The 12885-nt window shown below is 42.3% G+C and overlaps 1 protein-coding gene across 3 annotated transcripts in view; it reads left to right on the top strand.

Annotated features, from left to right (window-relative positions):
• Nucleotides 1-809: 809 nt before the first annotated feature.
• bach2b (BACH transcriptional regulator 2b) overlaps nt 810-12885 on the top strand; it is a 107178-nt gene continuing 95102 nt past the window's right edge. The window contains exon 1 of one of the 3 annotated variants that reach the window (XM_088626755.1): nt 810-1152. The gene's annotated coding sequence lies outside the window, so the exon portion shown is untranslated. Of the gene's footprint in view, nt 1153-1220; nt 3291-3322; nt 3535-12885 lie in introns of those variants that run through there. The other 2 variants (XM_088626759.1, XM_088626757.1) reach the window with 2 other exon arrangements.

Genomic DNA, 12885 nt, shown 5'->3' with positions numbered 1-12885 from the left:
GGAACTGAAGGGGGGAGGTTAGTCAGTCCAGCTATTCTGTTTGATCGTGGATATTTGATCAGGGGATCTCGTCCACCTGTTTCCTGGAGGACGCCAGGGCTTCAGCAGCGTGGCTGGGGAGCTTGTTCCCTGCTCCCACCACCCTTTGGGTAAAGAGGGGACTCCCATTATCATTGCCGGTTGGTTGGTTTTCAACATTGACATTGAGAGAGTGAGTCCACTCGCAATCCTCCTGCAAGTCAGAAGGGACTTCCTCTATTTAGAAATCGCCGCAACAGTGTGAGCCCGCTTTTAGCAAATGTGCTAGGAAAAAGGTCATGCATTTTATAGACGGGGTGTCTATGAGGTGTCTCGCGTTGTGAATTGTAATTATGAGCATGTCGTGTATCTGCAGCTTATTCATTTACAACGACGTCCAAGAAAACGTGTCGGAGAACACGGGAGACACACTCCTGTGTGTGTCACCGGCGATTTCCCATCGAACGCACAGCGCTCATGCGGGCGAATTTGACATTTTCTCGCACTGTACTACAAATCCCACACAGCTTTGCAGATCACAACCTCCCCCCTCTTAACTGCATACTTCATTAGTCATGGCGAAAAAGCACCGCACTCACAGAAACACAATCCCGCCGCGTGAGGCTGCTGAGCTAATGCGAGGCGAGGGGGCGCGCGGCGCGCGCTCGTTAGGGCGATTCACCAAGCCGCGCTGCGGACAGTTTCTTGAGTAGGTGCCTAACCGCCCGGGGCATTCACGCAATCTGTACCGTGCATTGTTGTGAATGAGGGATGGGGTGACGTCAGCGCTCGAATGTCAACAATGTAGCGATTGAGAGTAGGCGTTCCATTAGAGTGTAACAAACAGGGGAGAAGGAGCCGCACGCTGTATTGGAGCCTCACACACTGACATTTACCGGGCAACGTCAACAATAACATTAAAGAACCACCGAACGGCCCTCTTGCACAAAGACACGGCTGAACCTTAAAAGCATCAAATGCAATCTCCGTGCAGTCACGGGGTGGGGGGGGCGGCTTTAGGAAACTCTGCAAGGAAGTCACCATGTGAAAAAATGTTCTAATGTGGTAAACAGACAGACCAAAAAAAACAAACAAAAAGGCTGGATTACGAGAAAAAAAATCGAAAGTTAAAAGGTGAGCAGCATGAACGTTTTTTTTTTTAAATCCTTTGCTTCGATCTCTGATGTTCGTTTCCTGGCTTTTGTTCCCGAGTAGCATTTTGTACATTTGCGGTACTGCGGTTTCAAAACTTGTGCGCTGGGTGGGCTCTCTCTGAACGCGTACTGCTGTAGCTGGAGCTGGCGTCCGAGGCTGGAAAAGGGGACTGCGTGTGTGTGTGTGCGTGCGCGCTGTTTTCTGGCCGTCGGGCAGTGTCTTTCTTTTTTTTTTGCACATTTTGCTGACCGCTTCTGCCTGCAGTCCCGTTCGGCATACAGCCCGGGTGAAACCGGCGGAGCCCGGAGAGCCCCACGTCCTGTCGTGCCGCGCGTTGTGCGGCACGATCCCGGGCAAGGAGGAGGAGGAGGAGGCGCGGGGCAGTGCCGAGGGTCAGGCACGGCTCTTGTGTGCGCGCAGAGGGAAGGGGCTGTCAGCTGCGAGAGGCCCTGGCCGCTCAGGACAGCCGCGGCCAAGACGGACACCCCCTCGTTACTCCTTCCCGCCCTCATTCGCCCCGCAGCTCCCGGGAACGAAACCGAGACCAGGAGAGCAAATGAAACCGCCGCAGGCTTCGCCCGTGCACCCCAATTTCTGCGCTGTTTAGCCCCACGCTGTGAAAAAACGGCCAGTGTGCCTGTGCGATTTATATTTTAAGAAAAAAAAAAACCCGTCGCCGGTAGGCATAAGTACTAACGCCCGTGGACGCTGACACCATCGTATCTAACGTTCAGCCTTTTACAGCAGATTGCGACGTCAAAAATGGGAAATAGTCATTATTGGACGAACGCAACAAAAAAAACCGCTTTTTTTTGTCCCGGTTTGCGTGATGCATAAAGCGGGGTGCACTTGGTACTCGTTGCAGCCACAGTGGAAATAAAATCTACAAGCCATCACGCTGCAATCCCCATTAATCCGCAGAAAATCAGCAAACTATTTGCTGTGTAAGGCACCGCTGTCCTTATTTGGTTCCGCTGCAAACGCAAACGGCGTGATAACCCGTAGATGTCACTTCAGACTAAACCAGGGGCATGTCGACGCGCGTTTTCTCAAGCTTGTAGGAGATCGTGGGTCCGGTTTTGCTTTAAACAGATTATTCTTCTGGTCAAGCACAATATGTCTAACCGAGAAAAAAATAATTCTATAGGTCAATTCGAAATATAGACGTGTGTGTGTGTGTGTGTGTTTTTAAACCTGACCGCCAATGAATACAGTTGCTTTGTGTGCGGTTTCTGGTGGTGTCTGATCAGATTTGTAAATAGACTCGTGGAAGCGCGGGACAGTACAAAAAAAAGATGAGTGTTTAAAAAAAAGACTGTCAATCTCATGTGCGCTTTTTTTTTCTTCTCCTGAATGTGCTCTAAAGGTAAAGTCCGAATGGGAATGCCGCCTAGAAAGGTGAATCGGACCGTTGACACGAGTGCTAGCGCTTTGTCCTGAAATCTTGGAAGAACTTGACTGATGTAGCGATCGTCAACCGGGGTTCGTGTGCGTTCGGTCTCATCCGCGTTTTCCACTTGCAGTGCCGAGTCTATGGGACGTTTTGTGGCGGTTTCACATAACAGGGTTGGATGATAAACAGATCTTGGGGGGGTCTGCACAGAGAATCACCCGAAGGAAGTGAACGTGCCCGCGGAGACGAAAGGTGCTGATGGGTGAAATATTCACCGGCGTCGGTGATGGGTTCTGGTGTAGCTGAAGCTGGCGTGCGGGTCGCAGCAGTAGGGAGCACCGGGGTGACAGCCGGAGTCAAGAAACGCCTTTGTGTACCGCTCTGCTGTTGTGGTGGGCAGGAAAAAAATGAGAATAGATAGGGGTGTGTGTGTGTGTGTGTGTAGGGGGGATCCTCGTAAACATTTACAAGTCTCCTCCAAGCGTGTCCAGGCGCAAACGGCTTTCTTTCGCGTGATCGCAGGGAGCTGTGAAGAAGGAGGAATGGCGGTACCCCGGCACTGACGGCCAGGGAAGAAGCTGAGTGTGAAATCTGCACTCCCGGCTATTTTTACAGTGTAGTGACATGCTTCTAAAAATAATAGAAGTCATTGAATGCTCTTAGCCTGATTGTGGGGTGGGGGGGAGAGGGCAAACTCGGATGTGATGGCAAGTGCGTGTTCAGGGTGAGATCATTTGCTCGTGTTCGCCGTACTGCGCACGTGAAGACTGCGGCATGGCAGAATTGCACCTCAATCAATAGCGTTCCTCTCCGCTATCGGATTGATTTATGGGGTACTTGTGCGTGCTGCAGCGGCGGGGGTTTTTTTTTTCTTCCCCCAGTCCATTGTTCTTCGCATTTGACCGCGGTCTGATCTCTTGTTTTGCACTGTTTCTTAAGTTAACCCGGGATGAAGCGTTTCTTCCAAGGTTGGGAAAACTTTAATTCACTTGGCGTGCGTTCGTTCCCCGGCTGGTCCGAAGGGCTGGTGTCGATGTGCCGTTGTGGATAAAAGCCGAAAATGAGAGAGAGAGGGGGAAAAAAACTTTTAAGTTCAACTTTTAAACGTATTGTGGTGCATAACTTGATGGGCAGTTGCTGATGGTAGAAATTGAGATTTAATGGGCGGGTGTTTTTCATGTCATTTTATAACAGTTGCAAAAGCATAGTACATTGTGCTGCTGTCGCACAAACCAGGTTTTCAAGTCCTTAAAAAGGTAACGTGTATGCAGTAAAATGGATCAATTCGATAGTGCCTGCTACTGAGGGGAGGCGAGTTTCCTAGAGGTCAGAATGCGTTCAGTATTCAAACAAATGGAAACTAGAGGTTATCGGATGGCATTAGTAAATACTGCCTATGGCCGTTTTATTCACACATCAGGTTTGCGAATGTTCCTCCACAGACGCACTTTTTAGTGCTGGATTTATATCTTAACACAAGTAGCATTAGCAATACATTTAAATCTGGGTGGCCACGAACTTTAGGCACATTTAGGCACACACAAAGGTTCCCTTTATAAAGTTGAAACCAGATTTCGTTGTAATTACGACAGTACACTAGAAGTGTAGATATTACGAGGAGTGTACCAGGGATTTTAATGTGCAGTTGATATGTAGCTGTGATGTCCCCTTTATAAACATCTTTACCTTCGGCAGGAGCTGTGTATTGTAAGAATATTAATCAAAATGAGTTCAGTCTTATTCTGAATGAATACAGTTTGATGATAGGTCAGTGCTCTTCATTTAGAGGAGGAAAAAGCAACATTCACATGTTTTAAAAATAACACATTTGATAAACGCGCTGTTTTAATTGTTAATGATAAAACGCTCTCTCCCTTTTTATATATATAACAGAGGCAGCTATCTGTTCGTGGAGAGTACAATTTTAACAGTGCTCGAGAATTACGAATAATTGTGTCCTCACGTTTAGTCTTTACCTAATACACTGCCTTCAATATCCTGATACGTACAAAACATATATAGATATTTGCAATGCGTCAAATCAGTTATGCTGCAACATTTTTTGTGTAAGAAATTGTAAATCAAATAGCGAAATTACACATAATAAAATATGCAAACATGCTGCATAATATGAATACACAGATGCAGGTCAGTGAATGCAGACTGGGATTTGGGCTGCAGTAATCCCTAGGCAGACTGGTTGGAAAAAAAGATGTGCATTATTGCCAATGTATACAATGTGTACGGATAATAGCCAACTGCAGCTTGTAACCTTAGTGCAAGCAGTGAGGACAGCTGTTCAGTCTTTTGATGATGTAATGTAGCTTTCTGGTTCTCTACCAAGATTTATCATTTAGGGTTTCAAGTCAATGGATATAATTCTGTACTTTATGGGAATTGTCACATTTGTCACTGTATGTCATTCTGTGTTCAGTGCATTGTGCGGGATTCGTAAAATGAGATTGATTATGAAAACCTAAGGCAACCCTTTCACAGTCCAGGTGATCTTGGAGGATAGAAGAAGAACGATGGTACAATAGTGGTTCTAAAGTTAATTGAACAGTGTTAAGCTAAAGATATTTTAGATTCTTAATAAATACAATGTGTGACCAGTCAACAGGACATTTATGACATTAATAATTACAGTATGTGTCACATTAGCTATAGTTCTTATTACCAGGGTGTCTTAATTGAAAGACAGGAAAATAGCTATTATTTTGGATCGAGATACAGCTGAGTGGCATGGAAATGGGACTAAGGAAACAGAATTAGGTTTTCAAGTGTCAGTAACCATTTTGGAAGTCCACACTTGCGGGTGGCTCAGACGAATACTGTGTTTTCCACACAAACCATTCTTGTTTTGAAAATGCCATTTGACTGATTCTGTAACAAATCTGTTACAATCACATGCACAATATGTGAAATTATTGGACCACTTGATACAGTTGAAATTGAAGTTGGTTGAGAAATGGAAAAAAAAAACCATTGCTTCTGCTGAAACTTCTTTCAGAACTCTTGTTGAAACTGATATACCTGGCATACTTCAAGACATGGAGAGAAGAGATCATAGCCACTAGCATCCAATCAAGCTACAGTAGATGGGTCAATTGGCCTTTTTCATTGATAACCTTTCTTACATTATTTTCTGTCCTAGTTATGACCATGATAATTGTATGCTCCACAAAATTGTCTTGATGCTAAAGTTTCAGTCTTAAAACCTGGCCCACAAAACTTGTATCTAGCAGTAAAAAAAGGAGAGGACATCTCTCATACTAAAATGTACATGTCGAAACACCACCATGTACGATGCAATTATTGTTCAGAGTTCAGAATTCATCTAGATCTCACCTCACTGCATCAGAACACAACAGCAATAAAAGCAATTATGCCATGCATCATCTGTTCATCTTATGAACAGTATAATATTTAATGTGTGTTTGGACTGAGCTTTAGCTTTAATTTCACAGGTGTGGATCTAGTTAATGAGCAATACCGACAAAAGGGGAAAGTGAGAGTGTGAAATTGCAGTGTACTTTAAGAACAATTATTACGGGATTTTGCACACTTTGCAATAGATCAGGCAGATGAGTGAGAAATTACATCGCCCATCAATAAGTTCCCAACATGCCAGGAACACATCTCTGCATGCCTATCAGGGGGTTAAACATTCCTAGTTCAAGGCAGCTATACAGTATTTAGCTGTTAGATAACAAAACAGAGGATCTCAAATTAAATTTGTGAATGCTTTGCAAGTATTTGTTCTAGTCACCAAGTGACCTGCAGTTACTGTAGCTGCCTCATAGCAGGGATATTAGTCAGCAGTTCACAGTTTGGGTCTTTGTCTGGTTTTGGGAGGTAAGCGACTTCGGACATGTGCAAGAATTATGTAAATAATTGATCCACCTAGAAGTGAACATTTTGCTCAGGGTTTTTAGGGTTCTGGTTGGATGTAGTCTCAGCCAGCAGCAGTGCTTTGTTAGGGACTGTTTCTGCTGCCCTTGGAGAGTTCCCCCACTTTGCTCTGGATTCGCTTTTTCAGTTCCTTTTCTGCCATAACTTTCCCATAGGAAACCCAGGAATGCCATTTGACCTGATTGCTGGGCTGTTCCATAGCTGTGTAGATGATCTGTGTCCTGTCTGTTCTGAACAAGTGACCCATATTGCTGAAGTATGCAGGCAGACTCCTCTTGCAGACAAGGTAGAGTTGACCTTTGCCCAACATGGGGGTTACATTCCTCCAAAGTGGCGCATTAGGGCTATTTTGCATTGAAGAAACTTAACACCTTATATAATAAATAGGGATACATGAATGCAGCTGTATAAGTTGCCTGTTAATACTAATATACATGTATGATTACACACAAACGGAATAGTGAATGAAATGAAACTATATAAAAATCATATATTTACTGTAAAATAAAATCATAAACATTTATTACATTTACATATGATACAAAAGTAGTTCAATGCTTACCTTTAAATGGTGAGAGTGTAGGACATTCAGACCTCCACACCATCCAGAATTTGTGTTTTTTTCCCCACTCATGCCAGAACCTACTGTTCAGGTGCCATGCCTTTTGACTCCATTATGTTTTTTAAGGCTAGAAACCAAAACAAAAGTTCAAGAAGGTCGAAAAAGGCCACTTCTCCACGACTACCACTTCTCTACCAAAACTGTATGACTTAACTGAGCTTCTTGTGGTAACAGGGTACTTGAGACTGAGGGAGAGGATGGTGTACATGGTGTGGAAGTGTTGAAGATATGTATTGCTATGAGTTTCCTGAGCACCTATAAAAATAATAAAAACTACTTTTGGCAGCATGTTTATGACTGCATGAAGTCAAATGTTTTGCGTTCGACGGATATTTATTCTCTTTGCTTTTATTTTCCACGTACAATGAAACCAAATTGCAGAAGGGTTTACGGTATAGATGCATGGCAATAACTCTATAGAATGGTCCACATGGCGGCCTTATAGAAGACTCTCCAAAAACAGATGTATGCCTGCTCTGCAGGGATATTGTGGGATGATACTGTTCAGGACCTCGCTGCGCAGTATTTCAACCATTGGATTTTGTACAGGTTCACGCAAATATGCAGGCAATGGACTAATGACTACTGAACTGACCCAGCACAGCCATCTTTCAGTCTAGCAGAGTGGAAAGTTCCAGGATGTTTGGAATATAGACACAGTCATGCTCTGACTCCTCATTTGAGTTTTTCTCTGTCTGCATCAACTTCTTGGTAGCTGGACACTGCACTGTGTGAGGTGTCAGCTTCCAGATGAGATGTTGGACTAAGGGCCTGACTGACTTGGTCACCAAAGACCCCATAGCATGATCTTAGGGGTTGACACCTCTGAGATCAGTGGTGTAAACCCCAGTGGGCTGGCTACATTCCACTCTTGTACAATCTGGCCTTAATTCAATTAGTGAAGCAAATTTTCACCTTTCCACCTAATATTCTATAATGTGGGACGGCTGGTGCATAATGGCTGCCACACTGCCAAGGGTATTTCCAATATTGAGGTTTTCGCTGTGAGCACTAGTCTTGGTAGCCCAATTCCGTGTGATGGCTGCTGAAGTCTTTAATTTAGATGGCTGGGTGTGGTAGGATTAGTAGAACCCGTTGGAAGATTGGATGTGGATTTTCAGGTAAGGTATGTTCTTGATATTGTCCTCCAATATTGTAAGATAAGATAAGATCACTTTATTGCCCATATATAATTTCTTGCATTAGGGATTTGTCTTTTCGTATACCCCAGCTTGCTCTCCATGAGACACATAGACATTGAGAAAAGCTTGGGGTCAGAGCGCAGGGTCAGCCATTGTACAGCGCCCCTGGAGCAGTTGGGGTTCAGGGACTTGCTCAGGGGCCCAACGGAGTAGGATTCCTCTGCCAGCCGCGGGATACGAACCGGCAACCTTCCAGCCACAGGCACAGATCCTTAGCCATGGTCCCATTGCTCCCTTGTATGTGTCTATATGTTCGCTTGCATTGTCCCCTAACTAACAATCTTCATGCAATACCTCTGACAAAACAACATGTTCAAAACAGATCCATTTCAGATTGGTTTACTTCTACCCATGAGTCTAAAGGCTTATTTCAATATTTTGCAGAAAATGAGCTGTTAAGAGGTAGCAGGTTTGACTTCATTGGACTTGTGCAGCTGGAGTTCTGGGATGTCTGCCTGCGATGGTGGTTCACATCTGTCGAGAGCAAGAGTTCTGTGGCCCTCGCACTTTAATGGACTGTTTTTTTGACAAACTGGATTTGATTTGATGCTACAGTAGTTGAGGCTCAGGCGTGTGCCTGTGACACTGGTTCCAGCTGCGTACGCAGCAGAATGCCAGTCTCTCCTAGACATATGCATGATGATTATCTAAGAATAGAGAATTGCATATCGGAAGAGGTTTGCAATAGCAGTTCTGATATATCCTATCCATACTAGTTTTATTTTTTAAAATAGAAATATATTATTAATTGTATAACACGTTTTTTAAATCAAAAACAGGCTATTATAGTCAAGCTATCAATCTAAAAACACAACATTTCTAGTCAGAGGTGTTTTGTTTGAAGACTCAAGTAAATTGTGGACCAGGAGATCGGTTATATGGGAACGTTTTTTACAAAATTGACGGCTTTTCATTTTTGTCCACAACACAGTATCCTCTTGTAGGTCAGCAACCTTTATCAAGGCTGGCATGGAAAAGATCTTTTCAACTGTGTTTACACTCTGTTTTTGCCATATCATAGCTGGTTTTAGGAGATCACAAGCCAGAAAGCCCTTAATCATGAATTTAGCCACCTTAAAGGGAAAACATTATGTTTAGATTTTTTTGAATGACATTCATAATTAGATAAATTAACAGATTATTGGAAAGGTGTAATTTGATATACTGTATGATGGGGGGGCCTTGGGTCTGTATTGTAGAAAAACAGAACTTTTTGCCCATCTATTGCTGGGGAGAAATAGATTGCAAAGATCAGTCAGTGCCGATCACATTGTGATTTACATGTTATGACAGCCTCCGCTTTTTTTTCTAGAGCAGTAAGGGGGAGCTCCTCTGTAATTCACTTTAAAATGAGTGAAAAAGAAACTACTACAGGGAAGTGGCAGCACATCTTTCAAAGTGATTTTTTTCACACATAGCTGAGAGAGCATATTTAACACAGCGCAGCTGCCATTTAGGCATGGTGAGCTCTTCTCACAAAGACAACCAGTCCTGTCTCCACAATGGCACTAGACCAGCATTGAAGAGGAGCTTTTTGGAATGCGAATGAGTCAAATAAATTGTACTATACCTCACATATCAATTACACTGCATGATTCATTAGAGGTTGCACTTAGTTTGCATACTGTAGGTCATGTTTTTTTGTGAAGATTGATTTTGTTTTATTTTCTTGTTAGAAATGTATTTTTTCTGACTGAAAAAAGAAATGAGCTCTGATGCTATGTCTGGTTATTATTATTCTTACTTGAAATATTCTACCATGCCGTCATCACACTGTGCATAAGAATTTAATTTGGCCTATATAATGACACAAAATGGAGCAAGCGTTTACGTCATTAAGTCACATACTGTACATATGGTTATTTACCTTGTTTCAAATGTGGTAGTTTTGTAAATTTCTTGAGTAGGGTTGTACGTTGGGATGAATAAAATACTTTCATAAATACTCCATTTATAGAATTGCAGTTGATGTGAGATTACTAAAATTTGATGATTAAGAATCTATCTTTAAAAAGACAGGATTTGATTTAATACGTGAACGACAAAGGGTTGGATGAGTAAGGATGAGTGTGTGATTGTCATTGATGTGATTGAAGACAGACAGACAGTCTGAGGGACGATGCCTGGAGAGTCAGATGTTCTGCTTCGACAACCAGCAGAAACCACAAAGCTGGCTTTGTGAAGGACAGGACGCAGTCTAAAAAGCAGGTCATCACACTGGCCCGGGATCATTACATCCATTTGAATAATCATTTTCAGACAGCAGTGACTCCATCACAAGAGATTCCAGGAGGACATATCCCACATATCAACAGAAAGGCTGTAGCTTGTCGTCTACACGGAAATGATCTGCATTCACAGAGGCTGCTTAGAGGTATCGTGTTGACAAGTGAGAGATGAAATTACCCTCTTTTGTGGCCAGGGAACGTCAGCAGAGAGAGTAGCGGAGGATTTAATTCACCAGTCAATGATGGTTTGTCCTTGGCAGACGTGACAGAAGACAATGAGTGTGGAGATGTCGTGGCGATTACTATGCTGACTGTTGTATTGTTCCAGCCGTTCTGTGGGGTGATGGAAATGTGATGTATCGAGGAATCTCCTTTTCACAAGAATGCCTGTGGTCCAAATCAGTAGCTACCTTACTGCTGAGAAATAAATCCCTTGACCCAGCAGTTTTTATGATCCTGCAAGAATAATTAATTTTCCAGCAGGGCAATGCGAGAGCACAGAGTGCTGGGATTACAATGGCATAACCTCAAAAAGTCAATGTCAATGTCGGTGTCTTGCCACAGCCAGCTTTTTTTCCTGACCTGAGTCCAATAGTACTGTGTACCATAGAACTATGGGATAAGTGCTGTCAACAGCAGACAACCATGACTGGCCAACCTTCACCAGTTAGAGACAGACAGGATATCCCAAAGCACTTTGTCCAGTAGCTGATTTGAGTTGCTGTGCTTCCAGGGTTGTGGTAATGATCAGGGAGGTAATACCTGTGATTAACATTATATTCATTTTAACTGTGCATCATGTGCCATACTGAAAATGGATCATAATTATTTTATTAGTATTTTTATTCAGATTTGCAGTGAAGGTGTTTGATGCCTTTTTTTAAATTTGATAACACTTATTTGATATAAGTATTGCTTTGCATTTGGCTGCATTTAAATTTTTTTCTGAATATTGCTTTGGTACTTTAGCTCAGTTTTGCCTGGTATTTCTGAGTCTAAAATGTATTTTAATAAATGTATTAGTTAGTCCTTGTTATTTCAGAGATAGTCCATGTGAAGTGTTTGTGGCAGTTGTCTAAGCATAAAGTACTGCATGGATTGTTGTAATTTACATTTTCACTAGGAAAGATGAGAGCCTCTTTGTACATTTTATCACAGGAAACATTTACCAGGTTTACCTTTCTTTCAAGCCATCACCTACACTAGGTATGTGTGTGAAAAACAGATGCCCAGGAAAGCAATAAAGGAGCTTAATGCTCCTGGAAGATCCAACATATGACATTTTCAGGCATTGATTTATAGTGGGTTTCAATGACATGTCAGGTAATTTCTGTGCTATGCACAGATAAGGGTTAGATATAAAAACAATTACTACTCCCTCCAAAATGCTTCTAATTTAGACAAAAAAATAAATTTTAAAAAGTGAAGCATTAAAATCTTCAGAATTCTTGAATGAATGAAATCGGAATTCTACTTTCAAGCATAATCGAAAAGCATGCTTTTCAAGCCTGAAAGGCATTATTTTTCTAGGAACAAGTAATAGGTTTATTCCATGCTTCTTTTTTTCAGCATGGAATAAACCTATTACTTATTCCTTTGCAGCTTACGCATGCTGACGCAGCTCTCCACCTGAACTATTATTTTTCTAGTCCTGTTACATATGACAGCTTTATCTGAACGAAGAACAAATTTAGTCTAAAGTGCTTATTGCCTCTCTTATGAATATAATTTTGTTGTAAGTTAATTGTTGTAATTATACATGGAGATATCTTCAGAAAGTTGTATGACTGTTCTTTGTATTTCTTGCACATGATTACCTTTTCATACCGTTTCATTAACACATGACTAAAATGTCATAGTATGTGACTGAGCAAGACTTATATTACTTCCAAGGAAATCATACATTCCCCCACTGTTTTTCTTCAGGTAAATCAATACCTCACGATACAGCTTTGAGAGGATAAGATACAGACTTTTTGGAGTCACTTGCTGATGTGCAGGAAAAAAATGTTCTTCAGACTTAAGACTTAACTTCTTAAGAAGGAAACAAGCATGGAGATAAAAAAATATGAATTACTCATAACACACATGACTGAATTATACAACGGTCTGTTGATAAATAAGAGCTCCCATACTAGTGCCATTATTTATACTGAAGCAGATATAAAACCATTAAGAAGATCCTTATACACTACAAACCTTATACATGTCCAAACCTTTTTAAATGTGTTGTGCTATGGCACCAAATCATCATATTCAGTGCTGTAAGAAACCCGCCAGTCTCCTAGAGCCAAAACCTAAGGGCCTGCTACCCCACCCTATGTGTTGCAGATCATCTGCTGGGCAGGAGTCTCT

The sequence above is a fragment of the Lepisosteus platostomus genome, chromosome 3 (assembly GCF_059453375.1).
Source record: "Lepisosteus platostomus isolate fLepPlt1 chromosome 3, fLepPlt1.hap1, whole genome shotgun sequence".
NCBI lineage: Eukaryota > Metazoa > Chordata > Actinopteri > Semionotiformes > Lepisosteidae > Lepisosteus > Lepisosteus platostomus.
This window is presented reverse-complemented; position numbering and strand designations above follow the sequence as displayed.